At 38.6% G+C, this 23,924-nt stretch overlaps 1 protein-coding gene and 2 pseudogenes across 3 annotated transcripts in view; all 3 read left to right on the top strand.

The window, feature by feature from the left end:
• Nucleotides 1-23,924, top strand: part of LOC110048580 (uncharacterized) — a 121,916-nt gene that overhangs the window by 53,992 nt on the left and 44,000 nt on the right. The gene's annotated exons all lie outside the window — the stretch shown is intronic.
• The window catches only part of LOC110054212 (uncharacterized), a 46,646-nt pseudogene that overhangs the window by 2,975 nt on the left and 19,747 nt on the right, over nucleotides 1-23,924 (top strand). Inside the window, exons 2-4 of the transcript XR_016206518.1 lie at nucleotides 999-1,071; nucleotides 20,017-20,089; nucleotides 20,364-20,412. The product of XR_016206518.1 is annotated as an uncharacterized LOC110054212 (transcript). The remainder of the gene's footprint in view (nucleotides 1-998; nucleotides 1,072-20,016; nucleotides 20,090-20,363; nucleotides 20,413-23,924) is intronic.
• Nucleotides 12,189-15,588, top strand: LOC149113641 (uncharacterized; annotated as a pseudogene). Its single transcript, XR_016206522.1, has 3 exons — nucleotides 12,189-12,684; nucleotides 12,819-12,926; nucleotides 13,054-15,588. The product of XR_016206522.1 is annotated as an uncharacterized LOC149113641 (transcript).

The following is a 23,924-nucleotide window of genomic DNA, read 5'->3' as shown; positions in this document are numbered from 1 at the left end:
TTCTGATATCATTAAAATACATTGAAGTAAAATTGTAAAAACTAACTGTTACAGCTGCAATTTATTAGACTAATAAATATGCAAAATTGAGTTACTATCTCGTCATAATGTGATTTTTCAAGTTCTGTTAATTCACATTTTCATGCATCATCTAAGATCCTCTAAAATGATAAATATGCAAAATCAAGTCACTAACTTGTCAGTAAATGTTATCTTTAGAATTCTGTTCTTTTGCATTTCATGCATCATCGCAGTTTCATAATACATTTTCTATTGCTTTTTGAGAGTCTGGAAATAAACAGCTATACTTTTTCCAATAAGATTAGAAACTGTGTAGCACTAGTGTAACAATTTTAGCTGAAATTTCAATTTTTTTTTGTGTTGATAATATTGAATACTTGATTCGTTGTTGTCTCTCATACATGTGAAGTGTTTTTAGTGTCAGTGTTTTCTTCATCATTAGAAAGCTACCACTGCTGTCCATACAGCAGTCCTGAAATGCATGGATTTTCCATTTTCAGCACTAAAAAAAAGGAATTTTGAAATGCTTGTCACTATAATTACCCAATTTAAAGGGGGTAACTTTTGATGTCTAATTTCAGAAAATACATGTGTCTATACTATCCCAGCTCTCCCCTCCCTTGGGAAAATCACTGTAAATCCTAAGAGAGAGGAGATTCCAGAGGCACAGTTTCCAAAGGAGACAGCTGGGTTTTCATGGAGAGCTTGGTTTCAGGAAAGTTTCCTCAGTTTGTAAACAAAAGCAAGATATTCATGCACTACACTGTTAGAACTAATTCAAAACAATACAGCCCGTCATTAATCTGATAAAGTCACCAGTTGTTTGTAATGAATTTACATGACTGTATTCAGTAATATACATTTATTACTTCCAGCACTTTTATTATATGTGTAAAACATAGTTGTAATGCAAGGCATACAATGGAATCCTCTTGTTTAATTGTTCTTCTCCTGTTGGTGTTGTGTTTTTTTTAAAGGTTGAGTCAGTGAGTCAGTTCAAGTAGTAATGTCTGGTTTCAGGATGTCAAAGGGTGTTTGTAACAAGACTTGGTGAGTTTTCATATAAGCAATTCGAGATTCTTATAAAATTTTTTTTGCCTTATTGGGGGAGTAAAAAGAAAATAATTATTTCTGTTTCAAGGTAACATGCATGTACATGTGTAGTCATTGTCTATCAGTGTTTATAAAATAAATGAGATACTACGTACGCTCTGATTGGTCAATAGAGTTGCTAAACCTATGTTCTATTGTACTGGTAAACCGCGGTTCCTGATCTATGGCAGCTCTACTTGGGAACTAGAGAACTCGGAACTCTAGCGATAACAAATTTAATAAACAGTTTTGCCTTTCACTGGCTGGGATATCAATAACATGAATATCTTTTCATTCAACATAAATATTTACAAGGGAAAAAAGGACCAGAAGTTTGACCTCATATAAAGCTTTGTCTGTTTTTTCCATGGCAAAAATTTTACGCCGACTCTGGTCATGCTTGAGATTAAAATTAAGGAAGTTTTAAACCCTTTTTTAGGTGCTTTCCAAAGCTTAAATGCATACATGGATAACACGATAAATGAAAGGCCGCGTGCAAGAACGTCCCCTAGATTTTTCGGCCATTTTTGAAAGTGCTTAAAACTAGTTGAATTTTGGCATGTGGGCTTCGTTTCACCCAAGAAACATTGCTCTGAAGTTTTTTCGCTGGGTTGCTTTTCGTTCTCGAGAAATAACGTATGCAAAAAAGGCACACAGGTTGGAAAAACCGAGTGGTTTATTGCATACGCAATATCTCAAGAACGAAGCGAACTTTAGTGCAAAAACTATGGGACATTGCTTAACATACCTGAACATGCGAAATTTGGAGTGTTTTCGACAAAGTTCACCTTTGATTGAAATACCTGACGCCCTTTTCCCGCCGAGTCCTTCAAATAAACGAAGCCGGGCCTTTGTTATGATAAACAGAGCCGATCCTTTGTTGTAACAGCCAAGCCAAGCCTTTGTTATAAGTCGAAGTCTCGCCTCGGTTTATTATAACAAAGGATCGGCCCGCCGCAACCGCAAGGACTTTGATTTTAATTAGAAACCAGCAAAATGTCAATTTCACACAGCTTATATAAGCTCAAATTTGTTGATTTCAGGTCAAAAGTGCTTAAAATGTTGACTCATGTTAACGTGCGACGGCAAGGATGTTGATTTCTCTTAGAAAGCAGCAAAATGTCAATTTTACGCAACGTAAAAGCTCAAAAATGTCGATTTTAGGTCAAAAAAGGTTTAAATGTTGATTTCATGTTAACCCGTGACGGTAGGGATGTTGATTTCACTTAGAAAACAGCAAAATGTTAATTTTACGCGGCGTATAAACTCAAAAATGTTGATTTCAGGTCTAAATAAGTAAAAATGCTGATTTCATGTTAACGCGTGACGGCAAGGATGTTGATTTCACTTAGACAACAGCAAAATGTTAATTTCACGCAACGTATAAGCTCAAAAATGTTAATTTCAGGTCTAAATAGGTAAAAATGCTGATTTCACGTTAATGCGTGACGGCAAGGATGTTGATTTCACTTAGAAAACAGCAAAATGTTAATTTCACGCAACTTATAAGCTAAAAATTGTTGATCTCAGGTCTAAATAGGTAAAAATGCTGATTTCACGCTAACGCGTGACGCCAAGGATGTTGATTTCACTTAGAAAACAGCAAAATGTTAATTTCACGCAACTTATAAGCTAAAAATTGTTAATTTCAGGTCTAAATACGTGAAAATGTTGATTTCACGTAACGCGTGATGGAAAGGATGTTGATTTCACTTAGAAAACAGCAAAATGTTAATTTCACGCTACGTATAAGCTCAAAAATGTTGATTTCAGGTTTAAATAGGTAAAATATGGCAGCCGGAAAATAGTGTTAACATCTGGAACTTACTTTGGTTATCTGGGACAATGATTATCTGCACTGAACAAATAAACATCAAATAAGCACTTTTCCAAATACAGCAACGTCTTAAATGGCTAAAAATCACGAGATAAATACATATTTTTCGGCAAACGCGATCGTAGCTTTATGTCACGCACCGCCTAACAGATTAACAAGTTAACCCTTCTGCGCAACGTACGGGTCTCCATACATCTGCATGTCCGCTGATCCCAGAAGTTCAAAACACTACAAATCATGCCGATATGAAATAAAATCAACGCAACCTGGATCACAGATCTATGTTACAATCGATTGCTACTTGTTGGCCATTATTACCTTTAAATGAAAAAACCGAAACAATCTAGTTACCAGTTCGAGAAACGCGAGCAGAACGTGATCGCAATGCATGCCGGGAAGGGTCTTTACACCTCGTGCGCAGGAAAACATGGCGGTCGATACAAGACAAATTTTATAAGTCAAAAACCAGTTCTCGCTTTCCAAACTTTGACACTAGCAACGCTTGGCAAATGGGCCACAACTCACGAGAGGGTATTTTTCTTGGGCAAGAACTGCTCTTGGACTTTGCTGCCTGGCTCGAGCTGATAACATGATTACGGTATATCAGCTACCTTCGAAGTTTCAGAACACATTTTGATTCTTTAAAACGTGCTGACGACTTACGGGTCTATCGAGGTTTTATGATGCCTCTCAACCACCAGGCAGGCACACAAGGTACTTTAACACTATGCTTAAGATATTAGTTGACAGAGCTCTAACGTGGCACATCTGTTTTTCGTTCAATGGTATTTCGTTTGCCGCTCGATCGATTCACGTGTTGTGTTTACGTCACAATAACCGATGTAAACAATCTGTTCCCAGATTTCCGCTCTATATACTATTCTCCTTTGACTTTAAGACAGCTAAGATTCAGTGGAATACATTATAAACAGTCTGCCTGTCTGCTGTTCAATAAAATAATAGGGTTCCTTTTGTTTTTTGTTCAACAAAAGATCTCCAAAAGATGCCGCTTGGAAAACTGAGCTTTTTGCATACGTTATTTCTCGAGAACGAAGAGCGCCCCAGCCAAAAAAAATTCAGAGCAATGTTTCTCGGGTACAACAAAGCCTACATGCCAAAATTCAGCTATTTTTGAACACTTTCAAAATGGCCAAAAAATCTAGGGGACGTTCTTGCACGCGGCCTTTCAATTAAGCTTACCTTCGATATGCGAGAATTTTAAATTGAGTTTTGCTGTGCGGTTTTCTGTTTATGTTGTTTGGCCTTCCGTTTTGAGTCTGAATAATCTTAAGGTCCTCAAAATACACAAAGCAAAAGTAGTGAAAAACATTTGTATACAAAAAAAAAATTATAATGTACTTCAGTTAACTTTTGTAATCCTGGGTTAGTGTTAACTGGCTTCCGAACAACCCGGCCCTGTTTACAGCAAGTTAACATGGTGTCCAAGATCAAAGAAGGATGCTATAAACCAAGGATGCATGTCTGTCAACCTATTAGCTGATGTTTTTTGTATTTAAGGTGATCGGCAGGCGGTAGTGCAATGCCTGCCGGTCATACCGACTAATCCAATACACACACTGGATTGCCTAAATACGGGGGTGCAACCAACACGTCAACTTCACCAGGGGATCGAACCCCGCCCCTACAAACAGGAAACATAGAAACAAACAAACGAGAGACGAACAGGCAAAAACATCAGACAACAGGACTAACATACACTGCTCCGGGGCAACGGCGAAAGGTGAACCCAAAAGAGGGGCACCTGTCAACAGACTAATCCTAAAAGAATATGTTCGCCACCAATATGCAACCCAAAACAAACCAAGACCAAAAATAACAACAAACTCGACGAGCAAAGTCCAAAATCAACGCAGAAACGGCAAAAACGAGAAGACGAGGCCAAACGGAGTGGGCAGCAACACAGGAAGCAGAATCAAGACAAAGCGAGCCACAGGAAAAACGGGACAGATAACCGGCTTGGAAAAAGGCGTACAAAATCCAGGGAACAGACGACGAGGTGCAGCAACAGGACCAAACGTAGCAGCAGCCGAAGCAGCAACAGAACTAACAGGGCTACCATGCGAAGTGGTAACAGGACTAGACGTAACAGCAGGCAAAACAGCAACATAAGCAACAGAACAACTAGAACGTACAGGCGAAACAGCAACGAAGTTAGCAGGACAACTGGACTGGACAACCGGAACAGCAGCAGAGCTAGCAGGGCTGACGACAGGACCAGAACCAGAGCCAGGCAAAAAACAAGGCGAAGACAGGTCAGCAAAATCAACACGCGGATGAGACAAGTACGGGCGGCGTGGAAAACAATCAGGCTCACAAACATACTTGGGGGCATCAATATCAGCTAAACCATACGTAGAAGCAGCAACAGACGAAGATGGGCGAGTAGACAAGACGGACGAAACAGCACATGGTGCAGACTCAATGGTGGGACGGGACAACAACGAAACGGCATAACGAGGTAAAAACGGTGAACGAGACGACACTGTAGCGGACTTGGCACGAACCATTTGCTTGACATCATACAATTGACATTGCATACAAAGACACGCAGGCACAGAGTCGTAGCAGGCAGGCTTAACAGGAAAATCCATCACAAAACAAACAGCTCAAACACCAAAAAAAACTTCCAGATTCCCACCTAAGCAGATACTTCCTTCCTTGCTTGGCAGTACTTCGGGCCGCCGGAGCTCTGCTAAAAACAGCATATAAAAATTTATCACAAAATAGGATTAATAAAAACTAGAAATTACGATTAAAAACTACATAGCCATGATAGTAAAAAGCTTTTTTGTACATTCTAATTTGACGGAGGGCAGACGGAGATGATTGCTTTGCTGCGTCCTTCTCTGTAGAAGGTCTGTATTAAAATAAAAATAGACTTGTAGACTAGTATCTACAACCCGTGACAAAAGTGTTGGGAAGGTTATTTTTTGTCAGCCAAGGGCTTAAATAAATAATTAATACAGGAAGAGATGATTATTATTAATCAGGAAATTTTGCCTTAAAAATATTTGGCAGTGTGTTTGCTCCATATGTTTTTGAGGTGTTCTAAAATCAACACAAAATTGGTGACAGAATGGCAAAGGGTCATCATCCTGCACTGATACTCAAACTTCTAAACAACTGAGAGAACTTCAAGGTGATTAACTAGTATCTTCAACCCGTGACTATAGTGTTGGGAAGGTTATTGTTTTTGTCAGCCAAGGGCTTAGTGGCATTATTTTTCGGTAGAACTTGAACACAGGTATGGGGAGACGAGGAGAAATTAAAGAACTTCATACGTGGCCAGGTCTGGTTCTAATCGACCAATTTTCATCTATTAACATTCAGCCTGAATCAATAGATCTCATTACAAGGTTCTGGGGAGTAACTACAGAGTTTGTGGGATTTATTCACCAGAGCCTGGTGCTGAGGTCTAGTGTTAGGCTGAATTTTAATACACCGAAATTGGTCTATTAAGATATTTTTATCTCATAACAAGATCTCAGCAACCTTCCCAGCTACTTTTTCATTCATTGTAGTTATGATCTTAATCTGGAAGTTCATCAGTGCAAAATTTTTGTGTAGCTATCGCATACTTTGCTCACTTTGCAATACATTGTTGCGTGATTCTCTGAGTTGACTTTAATTTCATTAGAGCGACTTTTCATGTACCCCATTTCTTACTAAACTAGAGCCAAAGTTCATTCATTTATTCTCAGATTATCATTGTTTTATTGCTTAGTGTACCATTTCTCTCATGTGACTAACATGCCTTTCCTCTTGTTAACTAAAGTAAAACAAGGTGTGCCTGATGAAGAAGTTCTGGAAACGTTTGCACAGGATGTTACTGATGATTGTTATTGGACGCTTGGTCACCTTCTCAAAGTTCGAGACGCGCAGCTTGAAGCATTTGATCACCAAAATGGTGTGTGTTCACAGAGGGCATATAAAATGCTGCTGCGCTGGAAACATGGGAATGGTTCAAGTGCCACATATAAAGTTTTATACAATGCTTTATGCCATAAACTAGTAAAACACGTAGATTTAGCAGAAGCACATTGTTGCTCTGGCTAGCAATGCTTATTATATATAGTTTTTAGAAAATAGCCCAAAGAAAAAACTTGCACTGATTGGTTAAAGTCGTATTTCTATTTGGCAATTAGATTATGAGCTCGAGATTTCTATCGCTTGATAGTTAACCAGGGCGCAACCTAAGTCAACTATTACGCATAGAAATCGAGAGCAAATAATCTAATTGTTAGTATAAATCCAGTAGTCGTTCAAAACTTAAATCTAAATCCTCTTCAAAGACACTTCGAAAACACCAAGAAACGGCCCTATGCTACTCACTATCTACAACAGAATAGATAGTGAGGAGTGTAGCCAATCAGAGAATGGCATTCGTGATAGAACGCTAGTAGATTTTTACTAAAACTTGATAGAAACCCAGATAGCGAGTAGCCCTGCAGTGTGCCGTTGTTAACAAACTGGCTGCCGCTTCGTTGCATTGTATGTTCATAATGATGCAGTTGAAAATGGACAGATTCATAGTTATCAATGAAGTTTTCAATGAGAAATTGAGCCAAATGTTCCATTCATGTCGAAGAAAGCGATGCAATTGTTTCTGGAAAAGTTTCAGAAAACGAGTTACTTAGTTGAGCAGGTCTGTTGTCATGAGAAAACAGGACTAAGGAGTCTGAAGGACCATTTCTTTTCATTTGCTGAGATACATAAGCTTAAAATATTTCTACAGAGTGAATATTTCAGTCCAGGAACAAAATTTTTAGATTAGTTTCCAAAGACTTTCAGATTGTCATTGTCCAATCAAAATGGTGAAGTCATGATAGTCATCATCTTCGGGTTAAGTCATGTTATTAAGCAACATCACTGATGAAAATCACAGGCTGAGTCTATTCTCGGAGGAAGGATTGTGATCAAAGAAAGTACTTGTTTTTCAATTACTATGATGTTGTTCTCAATGTCCCTGAAGACTAGAAAATCCACTTCAAGTATAAAACAATTCATCTTTGAACAAGTCAGTACATCTTTTTTGTCCAGATTTGGTTGAGTTTGAAGAAAACAATTTCTACTATAATGGACATTGTGTCTAGATTTTTTGAAACCTTGGGGGATTGGGGCTGTTGAAACGACTTCTCGCCTAAACCTCTTAGTACTTGCACCACGAACATACCTGTTTATTATGACATAATGCAGTTCAGTGTAAATATTGTATATAATGAGTGAACACTGTCAAACCTCTCGTGGTTTGGCCTTTTTATTCAACTCTATGGAACAAGAGTAAAGGTTTAGTTTTTGTAGTTAAATAGAAATGTGAAGTTGCAACTGCGTGTTTGCAACTGTCCCTGTTTGTTCCCTCAACTATGCATCCACTCCCTGGTGTATTAAGGAGTGGTTCAGCTATTGTTTAACCATAAACTAAGGGGTGGTCTATCCTAAAGCAGGGCCAATTGACATTGATGTTTTCATGGCTGCCAACTAGGTGTCAGTCTGGCATCCCTGTAAAAGCTTTTGTTTACCAGCAAGACAAAACAGTACTTAGTGAGTATTCTCGAGAAACTTGTGAGGTGAGCTTAAGGTGGCCAAACACAGTTTCGTGCGCACTTTTGCTGATGCAATTCAGCGCGTGCATAAGGATTGCAAAAAACAAACACGCTGCCAATAGAGCGATCATTTTATTTACTCAACACCCGCACTATCTGTGCTATTTTTCTCTATAATTGAACGCAGTGTATTAATGGCTTTAGTCTTCTATAACAAAGATATGTTAGAAAAGGTAACGATGCAAAGAACCCAGCAATTCTCAGCACTTTCTTTGTTAGCGAAAGAACCCAGTTAAATGTAGCGCATGCATAGTAAGTCAAAAAATTGCGTTTGAATGAAAAATTGCACTCTCGGAAATAGGTTTATTTCTCGAGAACCACTCATTAGAATTTCACGAAATTTGGCAGGAAAATACTCCAGGAAATAAGTAACTGGAGTATTGAAAATAATTGAACTTTAATAAAGGAAATTCAAGATATTCCAGTGAACCTTCAACAAGGGATAATTAAAGATCTCTGTTAAATTATTAGCAAAATGGTGTTAACTTGTGAGAATCATTGCAAGTTTGTTGCATGCAAATTATAAAGAAAATCTAATGACTAGATTTTCTACAAATAAAACCAATTTTAAAGGCCTTTTTATTTTTATTCATGTTGGCATGGCAACGGCAACCACGTCAGCTTAACCATCAAAAATCCAAAGTTTGTGTTGTTAACTTGCTCGCTGCCATTTTTGGCGACCGAAAGATCAAGGGTTTTAGAGAAAAAGGTGAATGAAACACAGGTATCAAAAACTGTGTTCAGCCTGGCACCTTAATTGAATGTTATTGGAATGTATTGGCCAAGTTGTGATCCTGTCACTGTTAATATTATAATGTCATGTGATATCAAGAAAGTCAGCCCAAGGAAGATTGAGCACCATACTAATTACCTTTGCTAGGTAACTTAGCTATGAAGAAAATAAATGTTTTTGATACAGCAAAACAGGAAGAAAATTGTTTCAACTAAACATTAGCTGATCCACTCCTCAATGTTGCTGAGCTGTTTTGATATTGAGGAACAAACCCAGATGAATAGACTCATCTCGATATATTAAAATTTAGGCTAACACAATAGACCTCGTGCTCTAGGGAGTAAACCCCACGAACTCTGTAGTTATTCCCCAGAGCCTCGTACTGAGGTCTATTGTTTTAGGCTGAATTTTAATATATGGAAATGGTCTATTGTATTATCTTAATCATTGTAATACTAGCAGACACCTAGTGTGCTTCATTGCTCTTTAGCAATGTTTTCTTAAATGTGATGCTTGGACATTTTTCTGTCAAGAGTTTTTAATTGTTTTGTGTCAGAACGAGAGACTTGAGGAACATTGACATGAAGTAGCAAGTACAAAGAGACTTTAAATAAGAAGTACTTGGAACTGTTCAAAGAGAAATCAGATGGAAATATGTTAAATGTATTTTAATAAAATCATTTTTTTGTTTAAATGACCATTTCTGGATGCTGTTGCTTTTCACGGAAGGTTCAGTTAATCTTTCAATTCCCAAGTAATTTCAAATTGTCCCAAACTTTGTCTCGAGCCTGTTTCAGACGGCCATTGCTCCAAATGAAGCTAACAAAATCCAGTGATAACCGTGTTCAGATATACATGACCAATCAGAATGCACGTTATATAATCACAATTTATCAATATTTCTAGTTGCGGTAGACAAAATTAAGTCAACCCACGGTAGTTATTATCCAGACTTTTTTGCAGGATTTCCCCCCGGGGGAAGGGGACCACCGTATGAAAAGGTCGGGGATGCTCGTCGGGAAAATTTGAATTAAAGCCCTAAAGGAGACCAATCAGACGGAAATAAGAGCGAGGTGACGAGCATCCAGACATTTTCTTATTGCAGTTCCCCCAGGGGGGTATTGTGGATGCTCGTCGGGAAAATTTGAATTAAACCCCTAAAGGAGACCAATCTGACGAAAATAAGAGCGAGATGTCGAGCATCCAGACCTTTTCATATTGAAGTTCCCCCGGGGGGTATTGTGGATGCTCGTCGGAAAATTTGAATTAAACCCTAAAAGGAGACCAATCTGACGAAAATAAGAGCGAGATGCCGAGCATCCAGACCTTCCCATAATGAAGTTCCCCCCGGGGGGGAGGGTGTGCGCGCTGTTAGCGTCAGACTCGTAACCCACGTGATATGGGAAGACTGATGCAACACGCTCCTTGAGTTCTCCGCGCGCTCCTCGTGTCCCTCGTGAAAGTGAAAAGTGCTTATAACTCGAGTTCCAATACCTGAGTTAGACACGTAACTTTCTAGTTTCCGCAGCCTCTCGGGCGAAGTTACACAAAGCTCCTTGTCCCCACGCGAGGGGTTGGGGAGCATTGGGTGACATCGGAGTGGCTGTGAAGTAGACTAGTATAATAATCTTACGGCATACAGAAGGGACACGCCCCTCGCGTTTATCAAGGGTGCTTGCTATTTAGCCAAAAAATCCGGAAAATCTGTTCAGAAATCATAGACTACCTCCAGAAGTGGTTATTTTCATTCCATTCAGAGCGGAACGGGGGAAATTTCCTCGTTATTTGCAACATTTTCCTGTTTCCAATTTCTCATCGACCGAAAGCAATTACGGGAAATGGAATTGTAAATGCATGTGGTAAGCGCCATCTCGTTTGGTTTGGTTGGCGATTCCGGGAAAACCCTTACCATTATTCAACAGTCATCCCAACCGGTTCATTCTGACAAATGGTAAGCACCCGTGTCTCTTGTAAACCTTTCAGTCGGATAAAAGCGTGGAAATGTTTGAAAGTAAGAGACTCCTGTCCAAGACTGCAGTCGAGTTCGCAGAAAGTCTTCGACTGTTCACGGCCTCTCTATTTACGCACGTGAAAGAAAAAGTGAGCGAAGCGAGCACGAAGCACGCGGGGGTGGGGGGTGGGGTTTGCGAGCTAAACGTGCAAGAACAATAGAGAAGCTGTAGACATCTTTGGTAAAAAGAGGCAGCACATTGGCTTTTTTTATCTTTAGGTCCTTCGGACATAGTTATATCTGGTCGCGACAAAAGGGTCGCACTTGTCGCAAGCACGGGATGACAGATTTTATGTCCAATGTTAACACCAAAAGCGTTAGTAGCGGTCCCTAACCCCTACCCAGTCAAGTCATCCGTTTTGCGCTGGCGTCCAGTTGTCTCACGATTCTATCCGGGGGTAAAATCAAATAAAAATACGAGAAAATAGAAGGCTGTGAACAGTCTAATAAAGGCTACAGTCCTTTTGCTGTAGTCCATAATCCAGTCTAACAAATCCAACAAGTCAGATCCACAAAAAGTGCCAGGCGCGCAGAGTGTTCTCCCCGCCCCTGGTTAGTGATTGACCAATAAGAGAAAGCGATATCCAAACCGAAAGCTGTCCGCGGAATTCTGGGAAAGCCCACCAAAGCAGAAAGTTCAGCCTTGACTTGCTCGTCTTCTGTAATTTGGGGAAGGCGCTTTATTTGAGGTTGATTTCGGTTTTAATGGTAGTCTTCAATCATGGGGTGATTTCATCTTTTCACCAAACGCGTCACCATGTAGCCTGCCCATCAATTTAGCGGCGAAGAACGTTTGTTTAGTTGTGAAGAGGGTTGCCTCGTGCGTTTGTGTCTGCTCGTCGATCGATCAAGGAATTGAAGGTAAGCGTTCACAGAGTTTTCGTTAGTTTTACTCTCTAGCGTCTGCTTGAAGTTTCCAGATTAGTATTAAGATCTTTATCAATCATTTTAGATGTGTGACAATGGTATCTTGAGATTAACTAGCCTGTGCAATGGCGATCTCAGCGCTTACTGCTTGTTTGATCGCTAGTGTCAGACAACAGGATCATAGTTTGTTTAAGCTTATTTGCATGCATTCCTCTATGTAGTTGTTAAGTGACGCTTGTTCTTTTTAATTTTTGCGTTACTTATATGAACACTCGAAAGAATCACAGACGAATACTCCGATTGCAAATATGGCGACAATCGCACCAAAGCGAGGCTTTTCGGTAGTAACCGTTGCTCAACTATGTGTTTTCTTTGCAAAGGCGAGTCGATTTATAAACGTTTTAGAAATCTTTACAGCTTCTACACGGAAAGAAAGTCCCATTCTGAAAGAGATATGCGAAGAAATATTACCAAGTTACATCTGAGAGGAGTTATAAAGGTCAGTGCTATTATAAAAGCAGCGTTTGCATTTGTATTGTTATGCATATTTGAGTTTGCGGCGACAACACAATGGCGATGTTTATTGAAATGCCTCATTGACTTTTACTGTATGTTTTTTGTTTCCTAAATAAGCATGGAGAGACCAGTGGAGAACTTACATGTAAACAAACTTAAAGAGCTTCTTCGCAGCAGAAATGTGAGCCTCAAAGGATTAAAATTGAAGGCACAGCTAGTCGCAAAGTAAGCATTATTGAGACTGTTGATAATCAATAAATTTTCAACTCATTTATTTTACGTTCATTTCATTGTCTCTGTCCGTCTGATGACTAGTTTAAGTTAAGCGTCCTTCATTCACTTCCTTTTGTAGAGTAAAAGAAGTCTTAAAAAATTCCCCTGCCGTGGCAACAGGCGATCGGGAAAACGATAATGGCGATCAAGCGAAAGCTGTTTCACCTTTTCAAATCAGCAAGAGTGATTCGGATCTTGTCAGAGAGAACGAAGAAAAATTTCGGTTCTGTCCCCAAGAGAACGATATGGACAAAATGCTGAACGACCTTCCCCCCTTCATTTTCAATTCTATTGTCAAGTATATTAGAAACTCTGGTAAAAATATTCAGCATTCCCCTGACTACATGGTCATGAAATCGTTTGAGCGTGGTGTCAATTTTTTTATTGAAGGGTATCTCCATAATGTTTTAGTCAAGCACCACAGAGAAAGCAAAACCTTTTACTTCAGGGCCCGTTGCTATCGAAGCCTTCGGAAAAGTGAATCCCCACATAAAATCAAGTTAGCAATTTCTACTGAACAACCTTTTGATGTCCTGGCATCATCGTGCACCTGTGTGGCTGGATCTCTTGGCTTTTGTAATCATGCGGTAGGCCTAATGTATCTTGTTTCGCACTATTACTTGACTAAAACTAAATCAGTCCCAGATGATTTGGTGTGCACCTCCCTTCCCCAGCAGTGGCACAAGCCTAGAGGAAAGAGCATCTCATCAGAACCATTGATGAATATGGTCTTTAAAAAACCCAAACTAGGCACAACAGCGTCAGGAAGCACTTCTGTACAGTCCTTACCTGGTATTGTCTGTTCATTGTATCCTGCAGTTAAGGCAGCCCCAAGTGACAGAGATTGAAAGTTTCAAAGCCCATTTGCAAAACATCAACAAGAACTTTGGGCTTAGTTTGTACATGAATACTGGGGGTAAAAGTGTACCCACTAGAGCTGGGCCTGCACCCTTGGGAGGATATCTTAGCTATCAAATGGCACCCACTGAAGGAAATTTCAAAGTTACATGCAATGTTGATTTGTCTAAGCAATGTAACAGCAACACTGTACCTATCACAAATTATCGTTCATTCCCAGTATCTTTATATCTTCCCCTGTTTATTGTCACAATGCACTTCAGAACATCAGCAATTTTATGATTCTCTAAGAATCAGTGAACAGGATGCTAATTCACTTGAATCTGAAACACAGTCACAGCGAAATAACAGTCGATGGTGGAGTGAAAGGAGACTGAGATTGACAGCTTCGACATTTGGAGACATTTTAAGTCCAAAATCTGTCAGTAATGCTTTTCTCAAGGGCCTTGTTGGGGATGGAAATACCTCTAGCAACTCGAGGAATTTACCTGAACCCTTGAAACACAGGATTGAGTATGAAAGTAAAGCCCTAGAGCAATATGAGAACTATCTAAAGCACAGTGGGCATCCTGTAAAAACGTTTCCATCGGGATTTGTGGTAAACCCTGCTTTTCCATTCCTTGGTTGCTCACCAGATGCAAAAGTTATTGATGTGACAGAGGACAACCCATATGGGATCCTTGAAATTAAATGTCCCTACAAACATAGAAATGTCACACCCGAGACAGCATTTGCTGGTGATGATCAATTTCATTTGGAAATGAAAGATGATTTCCCGGTTTTAAAGGAAAACCACAAATACTACTGTCAGGTCCAAGGGCAGATGGGGATAACAGGGGCAAAGTGGTGTGACTTTGTCACCTACACCTTTCAGGGAATGGTCATCGAACGTATCTATTTTGATGCTGAGTTTTTTGCTGCCATGTTGTTAAAATTAGAACAGTTCTTTTTTAAGCGCTTTGCAACATCAAGTAGTATCAGTGGAAATTAAGTAGAAATTATCATGTTAAACTTTTTACATGAAACCTAGTAATTGCACTGTAATAAGCCACCAATTATTTATTGTGTTGTTCCAGAAAACATGATACCTCCCCATAGAAGGCTTTTTGGGTGAAACCCCTTGCCCTGAATTCTCTGGAATTGTCACTTTCACTTGAAAAATAAAATATTTTGGCTTTTGAGCCTTTTCCTCCCTCTCACCACCCCTGCCAACTGACTTCCCTAAAATCAACGGAGTGGGTATTTGTATTTTCTGAAATCACACATTAACATAATTTACAAGGTTTTTTTCCAGTTTTCTTTTTGTCGTTACTCAAAATAGTTTTGTTAATTAACAATTATTTACTGAAGTGGAGGTGAACAGTGGTGGATATTTACCAAGCTACAAAGCAGCAAGGTAAATATCTACCACATTCACTGACTGAGGTGAATAACCAGTGCTTTAGTGTATATCACACAAGTTGAATAACTACTAGACCAAAACATCACTTTTGGTAAACACAGCGACATGCAAAGACAGTTTGTTTCTCTTTAGTTGCTCAGAGGTATATAGTACTTTGTTAATCACCACTTTGAACCAATCAGCATACGTGAAAAGCACTATTCACTTGTGTGGTATATACTAATGTTAAAAGTGATGGCTAAGTAATAATGGGATTTTGCATGTTGGTAAGCATGGCACAAACAGTCCACATTTGATTTAGACTACCAGCTAAAGACAATGGAATGACTTGATTAAAAATGTGAAAGTTTTTCACTTTGTTTATAGCTCTTTCCACATGAATTCTTTCTGAAGCTATTTCTTGAGTGGCAATAACTTCTGAAGGGGTCTGTTGACTTCGCAAACCAAGAAATGGGGGGATATTCAGGCCAACACCAATAGGTTCAAGCAGGTCAGAAATGGTAAACCCCTTGTCAGCCATCACCACATCACCTTGATCAAAAGGCAAGTTGAGTAACCCTGACCTTACTGTGAGCTCCCTGTCTGAAATACTTCCTGCATAGAGTTGGGAAATAAATGTTATGTGGCCACTGGGTGCGATGCCAATCAGACTTTTAAATGTTGTATGGCTCTTGTACGAAGAATAGGTTTCACTGTGTAAAACTAGGGAAGAAGGGGTCTGACGTTTGATCTCTGTTCCATCAGTAATGATCCTTGTCTTTGGATACTTATCCCTGAAGACTGAGGCATTGCTTTATCTATTGCCTCTCTGTTTGGCCAGATGTTAAGGAAGCCAAATTTTAAGTACAAAAAATTGATCCAGGAAATACAAATCCTGTTTACTGTAGAAACATGTATCCTGAATCTGTGGGCTAAATCAAGTTCAAATAACCCAAGTCTCATTCTCGCAAGCACCAGGAAGAATTCGTCCAGGGTACTGAGTTTTCGACGTGGGCTGGGTTTATTTCCCAAAAAGCCATCTGCATTAATTGATGATGAAAACTCTAGGTCCTCCTTCGCACTGTTAACATAAACAATGTTAGAACCATTCTCACCTGGGTTTAAAAAATTGTAGCAAGCCAGAAGGGTTTGGAAATTAGGAAATCCCGTGTAAAAATTGATATCAGAGTCCGACTCTTTAAATCGTGCTATGCCAAACTGGCTTTCGAGAAGTTCGTCAACGTTCTTCAAAAGTTGTTTATTTTCGAGCTCAAGTGAATTGACTTGTTGTTCTAACTTTGCAATGTGCGTGCGTAAATTGTCGATTTCATCCAGAGTGGAAGTATCGCTGTCTGCTTCACTCACGCTACTAAAGGATGGCATTTCAGCCGATGAAGATGGAGGTTGTGACCGCTTACGTGGTGATTTCCTCTTAGGAGATGGTGCAGACCATTGAAAACTTGAGGGAACAGCATCATGTTTTAAAACTCGGCGACCTGTTAAGCCTTTCCGAAAATCAGTTGGTTTGAAATGCAACGAGCAGATCTTAGTTCGCTTCGTGATCTGGAATGTTGTGGATACGTCTCGTTTAATCTTTACAAGCCAAGTCTATGAAATAAGACAAGTGAAACAAAATTACCACAATTTATGTAACAGCAAGTGTATCAAATCAATAGAGATCGAAAAAATACCTTAAGCCTTTCTGGATCAGTCATTGGAAGGCTGTGGTATGTGATCTCTTCTCCGTCCGGCCTTACTCGATATCCACTCTTACAACACAGTGGCACGGAACAGTTATCAGGCATGTTCTAACGCTGGAAAAAACTTAATGACACTTATTCAGCCCAAATTTTAGATATTGAAGAACACGGTTTTCAACTTTAAAGCTTTAATGAAGCCTCGAATGCAAAGAATTGAAAAATAACACTTGTGTTTATATTCTGAACGTATTCTGTACGCAACCGTTTCAACAAAATCGAGCGTTTGCCACTAGCACGACAAAACAGGATTCAATGCGTAATTTCTAAACTGTAAACTCTTTGAAAGTAAAGAATTGCCTTACTTTGATCGCATTTTTTTCAAATTTCTCAACTCAGAAGAGAGAAACACTGGGAATCGGCCTTAAGAAACTCTAATAGACGGGAAACTAGTATTTGAAAACAAACGAGATCGGCCCTTAGCAACAGTTGCTACCGAATAGCCTCGCTTTGGTGCCATCGTCGCCATATTTGCAATCGGTTTATAGGGCTTGATCTGATTCAGTTAATTTCGCAAGTCACAAAATTCTAGTTCTTCATTGTTAATGCCCTTCCAACTTGAAAGCCCCTTGAATTTATGCGTTAATATGACGTCATGCTTTTTGGCTGTCTCTGTGTAGTATTAGGACACTTGATGACCAATCTTAGAGTTCATTATTGTTTGTCTAGAACAGAGTATGTATTTGCCAAGTTTGTGAATATGTTGGCTAGCTTTCTCGATAGATGGTAAAGATGTAGACTTGAAAACCTTTCAATGGAGACAGAAGTACAGTGTAGATTATAACTAGATCACAGCCACTCCCTGGTTCTGGAGTGTGGAGTTCCAGAAAATATTCATAGCCATCCTGTGGAAGGTTATTGGAAATTCTGAGGAGGTGGGTGATCTCAAAAGCCAAAACTTTGTAAGGAAAGTATGAAGCTAACCCGGAATTTCTAGAGGGGAGGGGTTCTAACCAATAATCCTTGCATGTGGAGGGTGGGGAGGCTATGGATAGTTTCTGGATCACTAGTCTTTTTGATGATGGCCACGTCATCTTTTTGAGACCAGTTCAGAGAGATTGCTAGTATGTAGTTGTCAGATTCTACACAAAATTCATATTGTTTTGCTTTTCTGATAATCATAAAATGCATTGAAGTAAAATTGTAAAAACTAACTGTTACAGCTCTGATCCATTAAACGATTAAATATGCAAAATTGAGTTACAGACTTGTCATGATGTTATTTTTCAAGTTCTGTTAATTTGCATTTTCATGCATCATCTAAGATCCACTAAACTGATAAATATGCAAAATCAAGTCACTAACTTGTCAGTAAATGTTATTTTTAAAATTTTGTTCATTTGCATTCCATGCATCATCACAGTTTCATAATACATTCTCTTTTGCTTTTCACGAGTCTGGAAATAAACAACTATACTTTTTCCAATAAGATTAGAAACTGTGTAGCACCGCTGTAACAAGTTTAGCTGAAATGTCAATTTTTTTGTGTTGATAATATTGAATACATAATTCGTTGCTGTCTCATACATATAAAGTGTTTTCAGTGCGCTAGTGTTTTCTTCACTAGAAAGCTACCACTGATGTCCATACAGCAGTCCTGAAATGTATGGACTTTTCATTTTCAGCATTAAAAAAAACGCATTTTGAAGTGCTTGTCACTATAATTACCCAGTTTAAAGAAGGTAATTTTTTATGTCTAGTTTCAGAAAATACATGTGTCTATACTTTCCCAGCTCTCCCCTTCCTTAGAAAAATCACTGGAAATCCAGAGAGAGGGGAGGTTCCAGAGGCACAATTTTCCAAAGGAGACAGCTGGGTTTTCCAGGGTCCAAAATTAACTTTTTTAGGCAGGCACCAGTTGCCATATGGAAAAATTTGGTCACCAAGAAGTCTCAATAAAATTTTCCTTCGCAGCGAAACACAAACCAAAATTTTTGGTCACCAGATGGAAAATTCCGCTCGCCAATTTTTCCTTTAAGAATCGGAACGAGGAGAACGCGTTTGGTGCCGCAATGATGGCGATTCTTCCATTACGATAAGATTAAATACAAACACGCTGATTATTTATACACCTACCACTGAAAAACCATGACGAACGAATCGAATGCCAGCCATATACGCAGTTTCATGCGACTGCCAAATGTTTTGAGTCAATACTATACCTTCTCTTGTCTGTACCTTTTGGAGAAGAAACGTACCCGACTGAAAACTGCCGTTTGGTTCTTTGCTCTATGTGCAAAACGATCTTTCCTTTCGCGTTCTGTTAAGACGATCGATGGATCGTCATGTTGAATATCGAAATCTTCCACTAATTTCTTTGCGGATGTTGCGTCTCCACTGTGTAATAAATTATGGAAAGAGTTCAGGACATCTTTGGACACCACATCACCTGAATAAATATTCATGGCGAAAGAATGCATGTGGTCTTCTGCGCCCGCAATACGTATATTATGGGAAACCACTGGAAAAACATGGCAGCGAAGCTTCGCACTGATCGTAGCCGTGAAACGTTGTGGTAGAGTTATAATAACAGGAAAATCGGTTTTGTACTTCAAAAGCAGCAGAAAGGTAAAAAGTAAGTGACCAATTGGCGGGCAGCTTTGAATCTTATTTTAATCAATTTGGCTGAAAATCTAGCTTTGTGTAATTATCGTGGCTTGAAATAGTTAATCGCCCGCTGGCGACCAGCTGTGAAATTCTGGTCGCCAGTGCAAAATTTTTAGTTGCATTGGCTACCAGGAAAGCGCAATTTCAGACCCTGTTTTCATGCAGAGCTTGGTTTCTGGAAAGTTTCCTCAGTTTGTCAACAAAAGCATGATATTCATGCGCTACATTGTCAGGACTTATTCAAAACATCACAGCCCTTCATTAATCTGATAAAAGCACCAGTTGTTTGTAACAAATTTACATGACTGTATTCAGTAATATACATGTATTACTTCCAGCACTTTTATGATATGTGTAAAACATAGTTGTAACGCAAGGCATACAAACAAGTCCTCTTGTTTAATTTTTCTTCTCCTGTTGGTATTCCATTTTTTTAAAGGTTCAGTCAGTGAGTGAGTTCAAGCAATAATGTCTGGTTTTAAGATGTTAAAAGGTGTTTGTAACAAGACTTGGTGAGTTTTAATTTTGGTCATTCAAGATTCTTATTAGAAAATGTCCACTTTACTGGGGCAGTAAAAAGTAAAGAATTATTTCTTTTCAAGGGTAACTTCCATGTTCAGGTGTAATCATTGTCTATTAGTGTGTAGAAAATGATGAGAGGACCAATCAGATTGCCAGATTTGCAATAAACCACGATGAGTGCCTACTAAATGGATGGTTTACATCTCATTTTGCTGGTTTCACTATTGTGAAATTAACTCACATTATTTCTGCTTTTCTCTTTAGCATCAGTTTTCAAGATTAAAGGCTTCCTGTGATGTCAAGGCTATCAAAGGTAACTTTATGTGATGTAAAATCCTACTTTTACTATGTTCTGAATGTTACCGTATTCTACATGTTGTGCAAACTTTGGATCATCAAGATGTCACAATTAATGCATCTTGAATACATGCACATTACTGTATCTTGGTGAAAAACACAGGTATGTGACTGTTGGAACTGTTTGAATTTGAGTTTGACGTGGGCAGTGGAAAAATATACAAGTTTGTTCTTGGGTCACCAATACTAAAAACAATGACCCAAAGACACACATATACATGGGTATGCATGCTAACTGTCAAGGCCTAAAAGAAAACTGGATGAATTGTTTAAAGACCCAGTTTTGGCCAGTATGCATTACGTGCTGTGACCATTGGAAAACACGTACACCTTGCTGTCATGTCAACCAAAACAATAACAGACATGCAGGAGTGAAAATTAACTTAAGTACTTGGTGGCCAACCGGGCCAGTTTCCTTGCTTTCTTAGTTGCCCAGGTCAAAATTAAGCGGCCCTGGATTTCCACTATATTTACAGTAATGTACTTTTAACAGATTTTAATGGTAAAAGAACTCAAAAAATTAATGTGCATAGAGGTTGATTACTCAGTAAAATGTCCACAGCTGATGCTTCCTTGCAAATAGAACAAAACATTGCATCTTCTTCGAAAACCAGCCACAGTCTCCCTTTCATCCAACTGTTTTGAAATGTTTGTGATCTCGTTTTTTTTTCGTAATTTCTGTTGGATCCCTGCCCATATTCATTATTCCTCATTTTTTGGCTCATGACTTAAAGTCATGTGGACACAAGTTAATAGGAGAGTTCGAAACATTCCTGTGTAAGACATTACTGTGTAACCAATCTTTGCGTTCTGAATGAAAGATTCCTGTGAAGATAGGGAGATAGATATGGTTCAGGCAACTTGCGGGTTAATCAATTTTGGCTTTGAAAGACAGGTACAATCCGGCAATAAACTGACTGGGTTTGGTGCCATTGATTTTGGAAATACAAGTTTCGTACAGATTCTTTTTTTTTTTTTTTTTTAACTTGGAAAATATTATTTTCCAAGTTGTAGTGGGGAACGATTTCACTCCATCACTCCTTCACTCCGTCACTTCTTGTTAGACATTTTGAACTCGGGGGAACTCCCATATCAAAACATCTGCAGGAATGCTCGTCGGAAAATTTGAATTTAACTCGTAAACGAGACTAATATGGGTGCTGCTCGAGCTTCATTAGACCCTTAAAAGATACCACTTAAAACGGAATAGGTTCAATTACTAGCCACTGTTCAAGAAAGGATCCCACGTGCACTTGTAGACCCAACTTGCATTCTCGAGAGATCAGTGGAGATCAAGCCTAAAAATAGAACTAAATGAGAGTGTTTCTTTTATTATTATTTCTTCAAGTGCACCTGAAGGTGGCTCCATAGGGTAATCGTTGATGTCGTTGCATGCGCAAGTGCTATGTTTTGAATGCTGTTTTTGCTTTCATTTTTACTCCCAGTCCTCTCAAACTTATTACATGTAATAAGCAATGTGTTAAATAGTATTATACTATCATCTCTGTTAAAATTACGGGTTTTAGTCCTGAATTATAAATGCTCAAACAAATGTGTTTTTTTACTTTTTTAAGGCTTTATTTGTGATTTTCTTGAAATTCCTTTGGTGAAATCTACCAAAAATTTCACAGCATCTCGCATCCTGCAGGATATGAATTTTAAACATGAAAAAAAGTGGGGTTTCAAAGGCAGGTATTTCGATTTTTGCAAATTTTTGTCTTTTACCGCTGCCAAAAAACTGGTCTTATAGATTTCCCTGAAGAGCAAGCCCTGACTAAAGTAAAATACTTACTACCAGTCTGTCAAATTTTACGAAATTTCACCAAAGGGAATGTAAGAAAATTCACATGACAGTTTTGCTTTTTGTGCTCATGTTGACGTCATTAAAATCAAAAAACACTGACGTCATCCTCTAGCATATGCAGATTACTTGAGCTTTCGTCCTCAGTGCATATGGGATCATAAAACTATAGGGAGTCACCCTAAAGGATACTTGACAGCTAAGGATGGTGACATTTCGTTATCAACACCCTAATTGAGACCAGAATCCTTGATTTGTACCCAAGACAATGACCCGACCTTTTCAATAACAATAACAATAACATTTATTATTTGTATTGCGCCTTTTCTATAAAATATTCAAAAGCGCATCACAAAAGCGCATCACATAAAGGAGTCCTTTCCAAATAGACGTTAGTTATTCTTTGAATTTCTGACACAAGTACTCAACATCTTACCACAGAAATGATCTACATGTATTGAATACATTTTTGCATGAATGTTTTCATATAGAGAAGGTAATTATCATAAATAGCTCATTTCCTGAAGGTGTCCACTTATAAGGTTTAGCCATGCTCGATTGCCAAGAAAAAAGTTATTGAAAATCACAAAATTGATGAGCTGTATGAATTTCCCAATGATTCAAGCCGTGATTTAAAATTTTAGACGATCAGCAGACATGAGAATTGAGGAGAATTCAAGTGAGGTGTTTCACTATTGCTCATACGGTATTGTAAAGAAATACACATAAATAGGGACATGGTGAATTGATACGAACAAATAGTTGATAAATAGAAGAAAAGACATTATACAAGGCTGGGATTTCTGCAGTCACTAATATTGCGTTGCAAAGGAAAGAAAAAAAAAAAACCAAGAAAAGGAAAAAATGAGGGAAGAAGAAAGAAGCTATTACAGCAGAAGGTATTCATATTTGGTCACCCAGCCAAGTAGAACCCCGACAAATAGAGCTTAAGTTTGTTGAGCAGATGAGACGCAGTGCTGTCTTTGTGGTATTAATATTATGAATCTACATTGGATACATTTTTCTTGATTTTTAAGATCTCTTAAAAGGTAACAAAGACAAAGAAAGAAAAAATAACAGATATTGGCTGGAAAAATGAAGAATGACAAAAAATAGGAATGAAAATGAGAATTATTCCTTGCCTTGGTGATTGGACAAGAAGCAGTACTTTCTTTATAATTAATTGAAGGCTTTCGTGCAAAAAGGGCGTATATAGCATTTTGGACTGATTTATAAAAACTCAGTTTTCCAAGCGTATCTTTTAGAGATCTTTTGTTGAGCGAAAAACAAAAGAAACCTTTGTTTTGCTAAATGATGAGGTCACCGAAGCATGGTATTTGCTGCTAGTTTTATTATTCATATAATTCCGCAATTCTCTTACTGTCGCTTTGTTAGCACAAGCGAATAAGGTGCTGAACTGGCTGGATGCTAGTTTGTTTTCTTGTGACACCGGTTCGATACGAGGTTGGTCAATTTTTTTTTTCGGTCTATTTCTCTACTTCTTTCAAAAATCAAAACATCTATTTTAAAAAACCGTGCTGTCGAAGCTGCTAAAAGTAACCGTTTAAGTTTCCGCCGTGTCAAAATCCACCTTGGAAGGATTCGCTCCAAAAGATGCCACTCGGAAAACTGAGTTTTTTGCATACGTTATTTCTTGAAAACGAAGC

Source organism: Orbicella faveolata, unplaced genomic scaffold, assembly GCF_042242905.1.
Source record: "Orbicella faveolata isolate gen_17 unplaced genomic scaffold, um_ofav_v1 contig_14, whole genome shotgun sequence".
Classification (NCBI taxonomy): Eukaryota; Metazoa; Cnidaria; class Anthozoa; order Scleractinia; family Merulinidae; genus Orbicella; species Orbicella faveolata.
Note: the sequence above shows the minus strand (reverse complement) of the source record. Positions and strands in the feature narration are given on the sequence as shown.